This window comes from Martes martes (genome assembly GCF_963455335.1).
Source record: "Martes martes genome assembly, chromosome: 3".
Taxonomy (NCBI): Eukaryota; Metazoa; Chordata; class Mammalia; order Carnivora; family Mustelidae; genus Martes; species Martes martes.
Window position 1 is genome coordinate 192,211,735 of NC_137890.1, and position 16,046 is coordinate 192,227,780.

Below are 16,046 nucleotides of genomic sequence, written 5' to 3' on the forward strand. Positions count from 1 at the left end.
AGACGCAGCGAGCTCAAGTCCACCTAAATTGCTACCCCAGGGAACGGGGCACAAATAAATGGTGGTTGTTCCAGGCCACTCATCTGGGGAGCTGGTTTGTTACTCAGCAACAATTACCGGTACCCCAACACGGCTCAGGACGAAGCAGAAAAGGGGTCAAGCAGGACAAGCTTTATCAACCTAAACAAGGAAACAGGGAAAGAAACGGCACTCTCCGTCCACGCTCGTTTGTGTACACGTCCCAGATACGGAGCCTCTAATCTCGAATGCCTCACTCGGTCTGTCCTCTACCGGGACGCCTGCCCTGGCTGTTTGTGGGTTTCTTCCCTGAAGGGTCTATGTGCATTCGTGAAAGATTTAAATATTCCCACACTGTGTCAACAGAGTAACTCCAATGTGCCGTCACAGTCCGACTTTCCGGAGACACGGAAGGGTTCCTCATCGGCAGCTCTGCACTCCGCATGCGGGCAGCCGCGGTACCGGACTCCAGCTCCTCTCGGGGATCAGGACATCAGCACCAGACAGTTCATGTTCACGTCAATTAACATCTGGGCTTACAAATGAGAAGACCTTATTTTTCTAGCAAGCCACGGTATATTATTTAAAGTTGGTATCTTCTTATTGTGCCAGGCTCTAAAAAGAACTCTGCACTAACTCATTCAGCAGCCGTTGGAATTAATAGGTTGGAGACAGGACACAGGGTTTCTTAGAGTCCAGTAGTATGTACTAAGGGCTGGGTGTGTCCAGTTTATTCTGAATATGCCACGGAGAAAAAAAGGCGGAAAAAAAGCAAAGCTTATAGATCTTTACAAAAGGGAGCAACAAACATCATCCCTTGTCCCCTGCCCCCCTGCCCTGAGTTCCACTCACTTACTTGACTGGTAACGTGTGTGTGTGATCTGTGTCCAGCTCGGATAGTGCCTGCACCAACTGGACCCACAAAAGGCCTCCCGCGGCTACGTTCATTTCTCAGCAGACCACTTCGATGGCCGCGCTCACGTCTCAATTTTGTCCCTGCGGCCCCAAAGAACCCAGAGAAACTCCAACTGGAATCCGGATTCTCCCATCAAGCAGATTACACTGCAAGGGACTCATTTCCCGTAATGGCCAAGACTATCTCCCAGTTCGGTTCTATCTACCTTCTCTAATGGAGACAAGCCCGGCTCTCATTTCCCTAGTATGTATCTATGTATTTGCTCAATCAACCTCCTAACCTCCTCCTAACCACTCTCCTAACCATCTCTGCCACTTCCTGGCTCACCACCTCCATGTTCCCAGCCCTTGGCGCCCGCGAGGACTCAGGCACACACACACGTCCACCACGACACGGGAAAGCCCCCTTTAGTCCTGCTGCCCTGTGGGACTAGCCTCTGCCACCTAGGAAGGAAGGAAAAAGGAGGTGGAGGGGAGTGGAAAGGGAGAGGAGGGGCGGGGGAGGAAGAAGGAATCTGGGGGTGGGGGAGGGAACAGGGAGGAAAGAAAAGGGGAGAGAGAGAGGAAAAGCTCTAACTTTTCATAAATGGCACATTCGATTAGCAACTTTATCTTTCATTTCTCAAGGGCAGACATTAAATCAAGAATGTACAAACATTCCTAAGTCAAAACAATCTCCGTCTCCATATTTCAGGTATCTGCAGCATTCCAGAACAGATGCCTTGTGAATAACCAAATAATACTCAAGAGTATTTCTATTGTGATCACAGTGAAAACTGAAGTCCTTCCTGGAGGACCTGCACCGAGCAATTCAGGACGCAGAAGAAAGGCCCCCGATATATGTAACCCAAAGATCAGGCATTTGCATCTTTTAAGGTCTCCCCAGTTGTGGCACAGTCGGTTAAGCCTCTGCCTTTGGCTCGGGTCAAGACGCCGGGGTCCTGGGGCTAACCCCGTGTCGGCCTCCCCACTCAGTGGGTGCCTCCTTCTCCCTTTCCCTCTGCCCCTTCACCACCCCCCCAACACCCCGCCCTGTGTCCTGCTTTCTCTTGCTCTCTCTCTCTCTCAAATAAATAAATAAAATCTTTTAGAACAATCTTTTAAGTCTCCCCAGATAAAGTCACGTGTAACCACAGGTGAAAACCACAGCTTGTGGTCTTGCCCTTCAAGACCCACAGAACCGTGTTTTAGTCGCGATGGCAGCAACCGTGACAGTGTCTCTGCTGACCTACCCTTCTATCTTACTTTCCTCTTTAAATATTCCAAAGTAATCAATTCTGTAAACATTTCTAAAAGGAGAGAAAATCCTTCTGGCCTCACTTACTTTCATCTTAGCCACATTTTTAATAAACTCTGTGCAATACAGAGGAACAGCAGCACCATCTCTAAATCGGGGCCATTCTGTAACCGTATGTCTCAGACGGTCAACTGTGACTCGCCGTAAGAAATAAATTTTCATCACGATGAAGTGTGTGTGCTCGAGTGTATATTACATACACGTACACACATATGTATGAAACAAAACCTTCACAAAACCCTAAATACTCTTACCATCTGTGACACACTGATAGTATTTGTTCAATTCTAGTCATTACAGATTTTTTTTAAAAAACTGCTGGTCCTAACCCACCAAGTGGTTTTTATCACCCATTAATAGGTTGAAACTTACAGTTTAACGAATACTGCTACAGAGCACTTCTTAACCTTTTTCAAGTTGTCAATTCCTCTGAAATGCCAATGAAAGCTACGGGACTTCCAACTTCTCCCCAGAAAAAAACATAAATGTGATACAGGTTTATAGCAGTTTGCGTACAGTTGATAAACTGAGTTGAGAACTCCTATCCTTCTAGATCTTGGATACCAGCCCTTCGTCCGTAGTGTCATTTGCAAATACCTCCTCCTGTTCCAGGGGCTGCCTCTTAGTTTTGTTGACTGGAGCTACCCTATGACCCAGGAATTGCACTACTGGGTATTTACCCCAAAGATACAGATGGAGTGAAAGGAAGGGCCATCTGTACCCCAATGTTCATAGCAGCAATGGCCACAGTCGCCAAACTGTGGAAAGAACCAAGATGCCCTTCAACAGACAAATGGATAAAGAAGATGTGGTCCATATATACAATGGAGTACTATGCCTCCATCAGAAAGGAAGAATACTCGACTTTTGTATCAACATGGACGGGACTGGAAGAGATTATGCTGAGTGAAATAAGTCAAGCAGAGAGAGTCAATTATCATATGGTTTCACTTACTTGTGGAGCATAAGGAATAGCATGGAGGACATTAGGAGAAGGAAGGGAAAAATGAAGGGGGGGCGGGAAATCGGAAGGGGAGATGAACCATGAGAGACTGTGGACTCTGAGAAACAAACTGAGGGTTTCAGAGGGAAGGGCGGTGGGGAGAGGGGTAAGGCCCACGATGGGTATTAAGGGCACGTGTTGCATGGAGCACTGGATGTTATAGGCAAACAATGAATCATGGAACGCTACGTCAAAAACTAACGATGTACTGTAAAGTCACTGACATAACATAACATAACATAATAAATATATAAATAAATAAATGACAAATAAATAAAAAAAAAGAACTCCTACCCTAAGGGAAGAAACAATGGTCGTTAATGGAAAAAGGAAAAGAGACAGAGGGGAAGAGAAGCAAAGAATGAAATTAAAAAAAAAAAAGGAATAAGGGGGCACCTGGGTGGCTCAGGGGGTTAAGCCTCTGCCTTCGGCTCAGGTCAAGATCTCAGGGTCCTGGGATCGAGCCCCGCATCGGGCTCTCTGCTCAGTGGGGAGCCTGCTCCCTCCTCTCTCCCTCTCTGCCTGCCTCTCTGCCTACTTGTGATCTCTCTCTCTCTGTCAAATAAATAAATAAAATATTATTTAAAAAAAAAAAGGAATAAGAAGTGATCAAAATAATTCTGAAAGCATCAAAACGGAGAGCTGTTTCAAGTAAGAGCCAACAGCCCAGCTCAGCTGGTCCGAGTGCTTTACCACCCAGCACCGAGTCGACACAGCCCGGCCATCAAAGGACAGCATGAGAGACAGTGTTCTGGTTTGGATGACAAGGATATACACAATACATTTTGGAACGGTATCTAACCAAAGAAACCAAAGAAAGTTTCAAGTTAAATAGTGAAGCACAGTTTGGATATTTTTCAAGTCTCAATTACGTGGCACCGTACGCACGTTCGACCACAATGCTAAATGAACGAAACATTAGTGTGTGTACAAAGAAAAGTCGGAAGAATTTTACATCTTTCACATCACAGTTCTTCCCCGGACAACATTAAGATCTTTAGAAGCCCTAAATTCTGGAAGTTTACATTTCAACTCCCCATATGAAATTGAAAATAAAATTATAACTAAGCCATAAAATACACACATGAAAACCTTACAATGACTTGTTTTTACCACCCTGACTTTTTTGATGCTGCTTTCAATATCGATTTCTTTCAAACTATATTTTTAAAGCCCCTGCTTTGCTGAGGCTCTAACCAGGCATCCGCATCTGCCTATCTACCAGCATCTCTACCAACTTCAGAATGAATTTTAGTTATCTGTGTTCCAGTCTCCACAGTTCCTTAGCAACTCATCCCCAGACCTATTAAAGTGCTCGCACAGGGGCGCCTGCGTGGCTCAGTGGGTTAAGCATCTGCCTTCAGCTCAGGTCGCAATCTCAGGGTGCTGGAACCAAGCCCCACATCAGGCTCCCTGCTCAGTGGAGGGGGTTGGGAAGAGTCTGCTTCTCCCTCCCCGTCTGTCTCCTCCCCCATCCGTGCTTGCTCTGCTCTCTCAAATACATAAAATCTTAAAAAAAAAAAAAAAAAAAAAAAGTGCTGGCGTAAAACATACACTTAAACATCTTTTTACTAAAGTCTCCCTCAGTCACCCTGAGACTCTCCATCTTACTGCCCATAACAACAGAACACAAAGAAGTTAAGTGGTCTGACCACATTTTCTAACACAAGCGCAGCGAGGACAAGGAGCCAAGAGTCCACTCTCTTCTCCTCAGAGCACACCATCCAGGCTATTTGTTAGGCCTGTGCAGCTTGGGGGAAACGTGGCCAAGCAAAATGCCAGATCGTAGAAACCCGGGTTGTACAACGCCTTCTGAGAGCGTCTTTACCTTTGTACAATAGAGAGCCACTCTGGTGGGTAGAAGCCGCCTATCTGAGGACCTGAGGAATGCTGAAACCCTCACGCCACCAGGGTTAAATGAAAAAGGACGAGGGAGAGGAAACTATGTAGTTACAGGGAAAATTTCTTATCTCAACAGAAAAGACTTTTTTTTAACGCTTATCCCAGCAAACAAAATGTGTGCCTCCATCATGAAGACATGCAAGACACTGTAGAAAAATCACCCTTGAACGTCAGAGACATAAACCAGGACAGTGGCAAGGCAACAGACACCATTTCATGAATTATCTTACTTAGTGCTAACAGTTCAGCCTAAAATGGCCCCCCAAAAGTATTAAAGAATGCGTAAGATTCCTCCTCCAAATCCCGGGATCCAAGCCACTCTCAACGGCACGGCAATAACACTTCAAATCCAGCATGGGTCAGGAGCCAGGTAAAAAGGCCCCGGCCCACGGCTGCACCACTGCCTGGACAGAGTTCAGGCTAGAACCCCTGAAGACGTGAGCAAAGCAGTCCCTAAGGGCCTTCTTCGTGCGCAACATCGGGTGAGGCGTAGTGGGAACTCAATGACCCTCCTGTGGTCTGTGCTCCTGAGCGGCTTATACTAGAGCTTAGGGGGTGAGACTGGCGAGGCAAGACTTCTGTATCATCAAAGGTAAAATGTCGAGTTGTCGAGCCACAAAAAAGAGATGAAATAAGATTTCAGCGATTCCTGGTTAGACGAGTCGTTCGTCGTCTTATTGCCTAGGTGAGTGCTTTGGGTCTACATGAGGCAAGAGTCCCTGTGAACTGCAGAGATCCAAGAACGACCCAGAAAATCGGAGGATGTGAGCAGGTCTAAAAGGCTGGGCATGACTGACATAAAGTAATGTTCCCCCAAAGAGTGGCATGAGAGAATTCAGGTTTTAGGTAATGACCAAACTCCTCTTTTTAAAAAAATTTCACAAAGACAGTTGTAGTCTCCAAAAAATTTTTTTAATACTATGAATTACCAGAGACTCAAAATGGTTATCTGTACGCCCAGGTCCAGCACCGCACTGATCCCCGCGGCAAAAGGTGGAAGGAGCCCAAGTCCACAGATGGAAGAATGGATAAACGACAAGAGGTAGAGAGAGACACTGGACTATGTCCAGTCTTAGAAAGGAGGAAATTCTGGCAGATGCTCCAACATGGATTAAAACATAGACAGAGGCACAAAGACCTACCCACCCGGATTTCAAAGACAGGAACAAGACAGCTTGCCTAGAGCAAAGACCTCCAGTGACTAACAGCCCAGGAAATGAGACTGGGCTCCGACGGCAGAGAGCCTCAAATGTCAGGGTGAGAAGATGAGTTCCATCGAGTCTGAGAGCAGTTCTGAAGTCAGAGTCAGCGTGCGCTCTCTCTCTTTCTCTCGCTCTCTCTCAAATAAATAAATCTTTAAAAAACGGGGTGCCTGGTGGCTCAGTCAGTTAAGCATCTGACTCTTGGTTTTGCCTCAGGTCCTGATCTCAGGCTCATGAGATCGAGCCCTGCATTAGGCGCCACGCTCAGTGGGGAGTCTGCTTGGGACTCTCTCCTCTGCCCACCCCCCCACCCCAGCTCACAAGCATGTACTTACGCTCCCTCTCGTTCTCTCAAATAAATAAATAAACAAATCTTAAAAAAAAAAAAAAAAGAGGGAGTGCGTGGAGTGAGGGGGTTAGATGCTGAAACGGACTGACTGATTCTTAAGCCCTTCACGCAGACTCTACGTCATACAGAACTTAACGCTTCAAATGCATTTGAAATAACTATGTGAACCTTGGTTCCAAGTTACCAGGCAGTTTTTCAGTTTTGTGTGAACCTGGGTAATATACTTAACTCCTCCGAGCCTGTTTCCTCACCTGAACAAGAAGGAGGACACTGGTTCCTCTTTTGTCTAATTTGAGGGTTAATCGGGATTCTGTGTTCAACCAGGAAACACAGCACCCAACGCACAGCCAGTGCCCCATAAGTCCTACCTATCGTGATCACAGAAACTCCCAGTTTGGCTCTGCTGGAACCTGCTGGCCACCGTGACCAGCCAAGTGAGGCTTCGAAAGCCTACGACATCACTAATATCTCGGCGAAATTCATTAAGGGTCCTGTAATGCCGAAGTCTTACAAAATGGTCTTTGTATACAGGGACTTGAAGAGTTACCAGATGAGCACATGAGGTCCGTCTCAATGGAACTAACATTAAAACCCTAGGAACCCGAGAAAACGATTATACAAGACAAGCTGGTCCAATCTTCAGAGATGATAACACGGTATTCACTTCATGAGGAGGAACTGGCCCTTCTTGGGTCTCTCTGACCCTGGGAATCTGATCACAAGACGCCAAGACATTATGTGCCACAGTGTTTTCAATTACCCATTTGTAAGATTTTCCAGATTCCCTCGAAAAGGACTTTTGTCTTGTTTGTTTTTCTTAAAAACACAGTTTGGTCTAGCAAACACTCTAGTTGGTTTTTTAGACACAGTTCAAAATTGTGAAAAACTGCCTGAGTGAAAAAATTACAAGTGTGAGGTCCATAACCAGCGTAGCCTACTGTCTGGGTCTTCTACCCAAGACAGCGGCATTCGTGTGTGCGCCTCACATACACAGTTCTAGGAACATACCTGTGATACTTATGCAAAATATATATATAACTCATACTAATAATAGCCTATTTTCACAGAAGGAGGAACCGAAGGCACTCAAAAGTTTTAAAAACCTTCCCAAGGTTGGGAACTGGGTGGCTCAGTTGGTTAAGTTGGTTAAGTTAAGTTAAGTCTGCCTTTGGCTCAGGTCATGATCTCAGGATCCTGACCTGGATCATCGGGCTGCCTGCTCAGCAGGGAACCTGCTTCTCCCTTTCCCTCCGGCTCTCCCTTTTTCAAATGAATAAATAAAATCTTAAAAAGAAAAAAAGACTTGCCCAAGGTCTCACCATTAGTGATAGTTTCATGCCAAAGCCTGTGACAGTAGAACAGAGACTCCTTCAACTGCTCAGCACAGAGATGCGTCAAGTTGCATCAAGCACTGAGTTCTACTGCACTAAGAAACACCCCCAGGATTCCCTGAGCAACCCGTCAGCAAGCTACAAGCAAAGCTGGGACCCAAGCGTGAGTATGGGTGCAAGGTGGCATCACGCCAAGGCAACACAAGATGGTGAAGGCTTCCTGTCCGGGTCCACTATCCATGTGCTCATCCCCTGCTCATGTTTCGGCTTCTTCTGGGCCTGCTACCAACTGGTTTTCTCCCTTTCTACTCTACAGCTGGTCTACTTTGAAGATGCTTATTCACAGTTTCTGCTCACAACGTGGGCCATCATGGCCTCATTGCACCATGACTGCCAGCATCTATTTTCACTGACGTTTTGCTTTTTCTGTGTTTCTCAATCCTAAATTTAAGGAAAGAAATAAGTCCTGCTCATCTTCTTATCTCTGCTGTGCCGTAAGTCACTGATCTTAGATCCGGAGCCCATACATAGGCCAGAGGCCACCCAAACCATGGCTGCCAAGGGAGGCCGGCAACCTGGTCGGGCATGGTCGCTGTTCGCCCGAGGCTTGACTAAACTACCATCATATTATAATCCTCTGTTCCTGTGCTGCCAGTCATTTCAGACTACGAATTAGAGAACTATATATGAGTTCTAGGCCACGCCGAAGTACTGGCTAAAAATACCGTCTCAGGCAGCCTTTATTTTAGAGCAGGGTAACACAATACTATAATATCGTTGTTGAGATAAACTCTATTATGAGACAAGTATTTTCCAAATATGTATCGTTCTCCAGACCTAATAAAAGCCTCTCAGCTAAGGTACAGACTGGTCCTGTGTTATAGGTATATTACAAGCTGAAAACAGTATTTGCAACACAACAACAATGAAAAGTGTTCAATGAATACCAAGGTGAGGGCAGGGAAAAGAGGGAGGAAGAGAATGGGACCCAGCGAGGGTAAGAGAAAGACCGTAATTACAAGGAAATTTCAGTGCCTGAAACCTTCAAGAAAAGTCCCTCTGGGTGTCCAAGCTTTACAGATGGTCATGGCGCCTGCCAGGTCCTCCACACCTGCTGTATGCCAGGCGCCAGGCTGAGGCCCTGTAATCCCCACTGCGACTCCACAAGATAAGAATCGTGATCCTAGTGAGTGGATGAGAACTCACACTGCTCACAGTGGTTGTGAGCGGCCAGGAGTCAACCTTGGGTCTATGCGCCAAAGGCCTGTGCCTTTTCCAACATGCCACACTGTATCCCAGCCTCCAAAACAGGCTGAGAAATGCTTTAGAAATTAGGATGGCCATTAATATAGATCTGTGCTATAGATGTCACACCAGAATTAGGTGCGGGGGGGGGGGGGCAAGCTGAGTTGGTCATGTGACTTGGCCACATGCCCCTTGTGCCGGTCTGCTCCCCCTCCTCTATTTTATGCTCATAAAGGTGAAGGACCTCATGCAGCTGTCAATCTCCTGCCATCCAGTGACCATGATGAAAACAACCTCCTCCCAAGGCCTCCTCCTACCTCCCAGAGGGGCAAGCGTCATCCCAACAGCTGCTATCACTTTCCTTGGACTAGCAAGTGCCTGCGCCTTTAGAACTGAACACACTCCACGTCACCCTAGTTCACGTCACTGTGCTGCTGAACGCTAACTCAACATGTGGCAGGAATGCCGTCACCTCAATTACGTGTCTGGATTGTTGAGACTGCCTTGTTCCAAATCTACACATTCTTCTATTGCACACTTAATCACTTTGGATAGCACACTGCAGACTGCGGATACTAGGACATCAGTGGTATCACTAAACGCCCGCAGCAACCATGTACCATCAATAGGACTAATGTTCAAAGCATGAACTCTGGAGCCAGACATCCTGAATGTGAATCCCACCTTGACCACCTACTTGCCGTGTGACCTTGGACAAGTGACAACCTTTCTGAGCCTCAGTTTCCTTCTAGTAAAATCAAGATAATTTAAAAACCTACAACGTGTGGGACTTTAATAAAAAGTAAGTGAACAAATATATACAAAGTGCTCAGAGTAGCACATGGTAGGGACACCTGGGTGGCTCAGTCAGTTACGCATCTGCCTTTGGCTCAGGTCATGATCCCAGGGTCCTGGGATTGAGCCCCACATTGGGCTCCCAGCTCAGTGGGAAGTCTGCTTCCCTCTCTCCTTCTCCCTCTGTGTGTATGTCCTCTCTTACTCTCACTTTCTCAAATAAATGAAATCTTAAACAACAACAAAAAAGAATAGCACGCTATACCAATAAGACTTAATAAATGTGAGTCGTTAGCATTTACCATTTTACCAATAATAAACCAGTCTCCAGGGGGTTAAGGCACTTGTCCTACGTCTCAGAGACAGTAAGTGGCAGAGTCCGGAGTGGTGCTCAGGTCTCTGCTACTAGTACCCACCACACTGCCATCAAAACATACCACCAGGGGCGCCTGGGTAGCTCAGTGGGTTAAAGCCTCTGCCTTCGGCTCGGGTCATGATCCCAGGGTCCTGGGATCGAGCCCCGCATCGGGCTCTCTGCTCAGCGGGGAGCCTGCTTCCTCCTCTCTCTCTGCCTGCCTCTCTGCCTACTTGTGATCTCTATCTGTCAAACAAATAAATAAAATCTTTAAAAAAAAAAAAAATACCACCACTGCAGGCCCAAGGTCAGGACTTCATTTCCTCCAGCTCAAACCTCAAATATGGTTTTGCCCAAACATTTAAATTAATATATTACAAATATTACATAGTTACACACACATTTCAAGTACCGCAGAGCGCCTGCATAATGAAACCGTTTTGTGCCCACTTTGCAAGCTCTAAGAGGAAGAAATTTTCCAACCACCAAAGGCTTTAAGATAGCTAAGGCAGGTTGACACTGGAGAGCTGTCACCAAAAATGATTGTTTGGAAAAATATGACAAAACTGTCCAAGAGATACTGTGCTCAGAAATTAGACACAACACATTTCTCTTCAGCCTTGTGGTTGCTCTTCTTTACCAGCATTATCTAGCCTTCCGATGCGATCTCCATTCCAAACACTTTCCAATGCGGTCTCCATTCCAAACACTTTGGGAAACACATGGAATGTGAGCTTCACATCTCCTGAAGGTCTCCCTTTTCAGTGAGCCCAGTAGGCACAGTCTGCTCACGGTGAACCATCTGTCCCCTATCAAGTCTAGGCATCTCATGGCGCCAGGTCAGGGAATCCCTCCTCCTTTCCCTCCTTGGTCTAGATGGGATGGACGGTGACAGTAAAAATGGATCTTTTTTTTACTCAAACATTTATGGGTCTGATTCTCTGGGTCAAGAGCCATCTTCTTCCTACTTCCAACTCGAGAAAAAAATTTGATTTGTTCATCAAGCTAACAGAATCTGGAAAGTAACCCACCACTCTCTTAACTACGATTACTTCTAGAAATGAGACTGGGTAACTGGGCGGAGAAAAACCCCATTTCTATGTTATGTGTGCCTGTACCATCTGAAATATTTTTTCCAAAAGCGTAATTGCAATTTGAAGAAAAAGATATTTTTAAAGCAAATTTTAAAAAGAAAAAAAAAAAAGATCGGAGAACGTCCTGGGAGCAGGAATGACACTAAACTGGATGCCTGCACACCAGCCCCGCTCTCGGCCAACATCCCCGTGAGCCTGGAAGAGGACCCAGCCTCCGGTGAGACCTGGCCAACACAGCCCAACCACTGAGCAGAGGGCCCAGGTCAGCCCCGCCCCCAACACCTGACCCACAGAAATGATGAGATAAGAAACGTATGTTACTACCAGTTGCAAAGTTTGGGGGAAATTTGTCATGCAGCAACAGAAAACTAAGAAGTCATTAATGCCAAATTCCCAGGAATTTTCCCTCTACCCCTAAGCTGTGTAAGTGGGAAGTGCTTTTGAAACTTCAAGTAAGTATATAAATGTTGGCTGGTATTATTGTTCATGTACTTTGCGCTATTTTAAACTGAGCCGATCGTGCACTCACAGCTGCTTCAAAGCCACTACAAAAGTAACTTTGATTTCCTCCTTGGGGGACCCTAAGTCTAGCACTAACTTCGAAAAATTCAGGCAATCTTTACTAGACTTTCAGAGCAGTCACTTTTACATCTACAATTAGTTCGACTTCAGATCCTAAAATTGGACTAATTCAGCCCTCTATATCCGGATGATCCCCAACCGAACAATTCAGATAGAAAACAAACTAAACCGCCTTGCCAGCACCAAAAATACTTCCTGTCAGAGAACAGACACCTTGGTGCTTCGGTTTCCAAATTTGCCCTGAGCCTTGTTCTCGCCTAAATTGCAGCTTTCCTGTTCCTGAACAGAACCACAGTCCTGACCAGCCGCCCTAAAAACAGAACCGTGTCTGGGTGGGTCTCCTCCACGGCAAGTCCACATGAAATCCTGCCACCATTCCGTCTGGCCGGGGGTGGGGGGGGGGAGGCCGGAAGAAGGGCTGACAAAGGCAGAAAGAGTACAGAGGAGCGATGCTCAGTCCTGCCACAGCCAGCATTTCCCAACACTGACCCCACACAGACTGCGAGACCGAAAGGCACGTCCTGCAACTTGTCCCAGCTGGAACCGAACTCTGCCCAGAGGGAGGCATAAAAGCAAACAGAGTCTCTGCCCCTGCCTGTTACCCCCCTGGGCCAACGTTCCCTCGCTCTACTCTCACCTGATCCTCTCCATGTCCAACTGAAGAGCTCTTACTGCAAAGATCACACCAATGTCTGCAGCTGTCCCAGATTTCGGAACTCTGCCTGGCCACAAACAAGACGGTGAACCAACGCGGGGCTTCGGTGCGTGAATCCACCTCAAGGCAAAGCATGGATGTTGATGAACATGCCCTCGAGTATCTTCCATAAAAGTATCTGATCCCATCTTTACAGGGATCCCGATTCTAGCACTAACTTGGAAAAATTAAGACAATTGTTACTCGACTTTCAAAGCAGTTACTCACACTTGGTTTAACTTAAGATCATGAAATTGGACTAATTCAGCCCTCTACATCTGGATGACCCCCGATCTGACAATTCAGATAAAAAGCAAACTAAATGTACTTGTGAGCACCAAAAATATGTATTACTCAAAGGGCTGCAAGGAGCATAATGGACAAAACCCATATGCATTACAGGATGGAATAAAGCTGAATTACTTTGGAAACAAATATTTCAACAAAACTTCTCTGACATGGATGGACTTCAACTATGTTCCCAGAGTCCCTGGGGCACCTATTTACTCTTCTCTGCCATTAGGAATTCTTCGGGAGAAAGTCTGAGAAGCATACTTTTGGGCACACCTGAAGCCCAGAACTCAAATGATATACGCTTCCCATGGGGCATATCCTTTTGGTACCAACATCCACAAAAGCACTCACTACAAACTCGCCATCAAACATGGGACGGGTTCACAGCAGGGACCCCATCCACATTAACTCCTCTTTTTTCCCTTCCTCTTCTTAACAGGGTCATCAATGCATCTGGTTGGTATTCACCTACTGACACACAGCCCATCTACTCTGGAAAAAGTTGACCCTACACCAGTCTTAGGGGTGGACGTCATTTTCTGAAGCCACCCAGTTCATCTTGGTCACCAGACCAGTCAGTGGTTCAGGGGTATGTGCGTAAACCAACCGGTCCACCCGGAGCTGCTTCTGATTTATTATGACAGGATCACAAGGGATTCTACTGCCAGAGTCAGTGCGCTGGAGATCCAGAAAATCACTAACGCTTATGAATGATCTAGAAAGTTGAAAACTTCCATCTAGAGGCCAACCAGTCCCTTGTGAGAGCTCCGTGACGGCAGGGACTCTTTCTTATCCCCAGATATTGGGGGTGTGGGGGCGAGTGGATACATGGCAGGATGGAAGGAGAGGGTCCCCTGATCTTGAGCTGGTTCACGGAGGCGGCTGTTAAGTCTATACAGACACCCAGAGTCCCAAAGTCTGAGCCAAGGTCCTTCCATTCACTGGCCCCGTTATCAACCATGGCTTCTGAACCCAAGAATAACCGTTTTTATTCATACAGTGGATCGTGGTGGACCATCACCCATTTCTACAGTATAAAACTATGAGACTACAAGAGATTAAAAAAAAAAAAAAAAAAAACCTGTACTTTCATCGTCCAGGAAACAATTTAAAAACAAGGTGAAGTACAAGACAGTAAAACATTGTATGTCATATTAACTTGGCCTCTGGCATCAGGCTAACAATTCTGCAGCGACCTATGAATAAAAGCAAAGCAGGAACAGTACCAAAATAAGAGCCAGAAACAGATTTCTCAAGGGGGATATACATGACATATGGGGTTACAGAGGTGTAATGATCAAATTTAGCGTATTTTTTTTTATTACCAAAAACAATACATGCTTGACTTAATGAGTTCTATAATACGGAGATCTAAAAGGGTCGCCCTTCTCTGTCCCCCGTATCTCATTCCAACCTGGTGCCCAAAGCTACCGTGCCTTTCTCTACAAACACGCGTGCACATCCACAAACCCCTCAACGAAAACAGAAGGATCATACTATACACAATTCCTCTGTAACTTTTTGGGGTTTTTTTGTTTGTTTGTTTTTGTTTTTTTTTTTTTGCTTCAAATAGAGAATGCCCAACCTCCCAATACAATGTATGTTTCGTTGTAAAATAAAGGCACACGTCTCACGGAAATGATAGCCCTCACATACCTCAGAAAACGTTAACTGATATGACTATCTGGAAGCAGAAAGCCATTTTCTGCTTCTGTTATACCAGAAGGGCATTCCTCAAATGGTTAGAAAATAAAATTAGGTAGGGCTGAAACCCAGACATTTCGTCTGCTGAAGATCCATGAACATTAACATTTGGCGTTTTGTTAAAAAGGGGATTGTATTATCTCAGTCGGCACAAAAAATCAGGTATGTGAACGCCTGTAACGGGCTGCTCTCCATCCCATTTTCAATCCCGCTAAAAGTGATCTGTGTTTCTTCGAGCCAAAAAGAAAAATGATCGGCAGCGTTACTTACGAACTGATTCCTCCTATCTCCATCTCAAAGACCAGTGTTTAAAAGTCTGTCTTTTATTGGCTGTCAGACCACGCTTTCAATGAAAGCCGCAGCGCCCGACACTTTCCCACCGGAAAGCTGAGCCACCCCACTCTGCGGGAAGGGGACACCGGCCTCGCTGCCAAGCCAAGTGGGACCTCCTCCCTGGCCTGCAGCAGACTTTATACCTTTTCCATTTGCATCCACAGTCTCCTAACTCCATCTCTGAACTTGGGATCTGGTTATCACGCTAATATTCTGCAAGCACTATGTGCATATCTCAAGTGATTGTCAACCTCACCTACTTTCAGCAACACAAATCCAGAAAGATAAAAAGTTCAAGTTCCAGATGACAACTACCATTTCCTTAAGAAATGAATTATCCTGGGGCGTCTGCGGGGCTCAGCCGGTTAAGCGTCCAACTCTTGCTTTCGGCTCAGGTCATGATCTCAGGGTCGTGAGATTGAGTCCCTCATCAGGCTCCACATTGTGTGTGGAACCTGCTTGAGATTTTTGTCTCTCCCTCTCCCTCTGCCTCTCCTCCCTCAACAAAAGAAATTAATTGTACGAAGTCATCCCTGAAACATAACTGGCTAACTGGAAAGGAGGACTGTTTGTGGCCTAAAATAATTCAGTTTTGCATATCACTTTCTAAATTATATTCACCCCACAAAAGTAATAATTGATCATACTCGTATCGTTTACAAGCTCTCTATTTATATTTCTTCTTACTGTTCTCATATTGACAGAAAGAAAAGTATGAAGCATGTCCCAATAATCCAACTCATCTCCAAACAGACACGCTACAAAAAAGGGGGGAAGGACTCAGGCGCAAGGCGGAATCTAGTGAAGCCACTTCCGTCCAACGCACCCTGTTTCCGTCTCAGCTCCAGGACAGAGGATCGGCGCCCCGTCCGCTTGGCTTAGTTAACAACACAGCTCTACCTGAAGGGAGGCAAACTTCTGGGCTTTATCCAA

At 45.9% G+C, this 16,046-nt stretch overlaps 1 protein-coding gene across 4 annotated transcripts in view; it reads right to left on the minus strand.

The window, feature by feature from the left end:
• The window catches only part of MYO1B (myosin IB), a 179,351-nt gene that overhangs the window by 130,498 nt on the left and 32,807 nt on the right, over positions 1 to 16,046 (minus strand). The window lies entirely within an intron of this gene.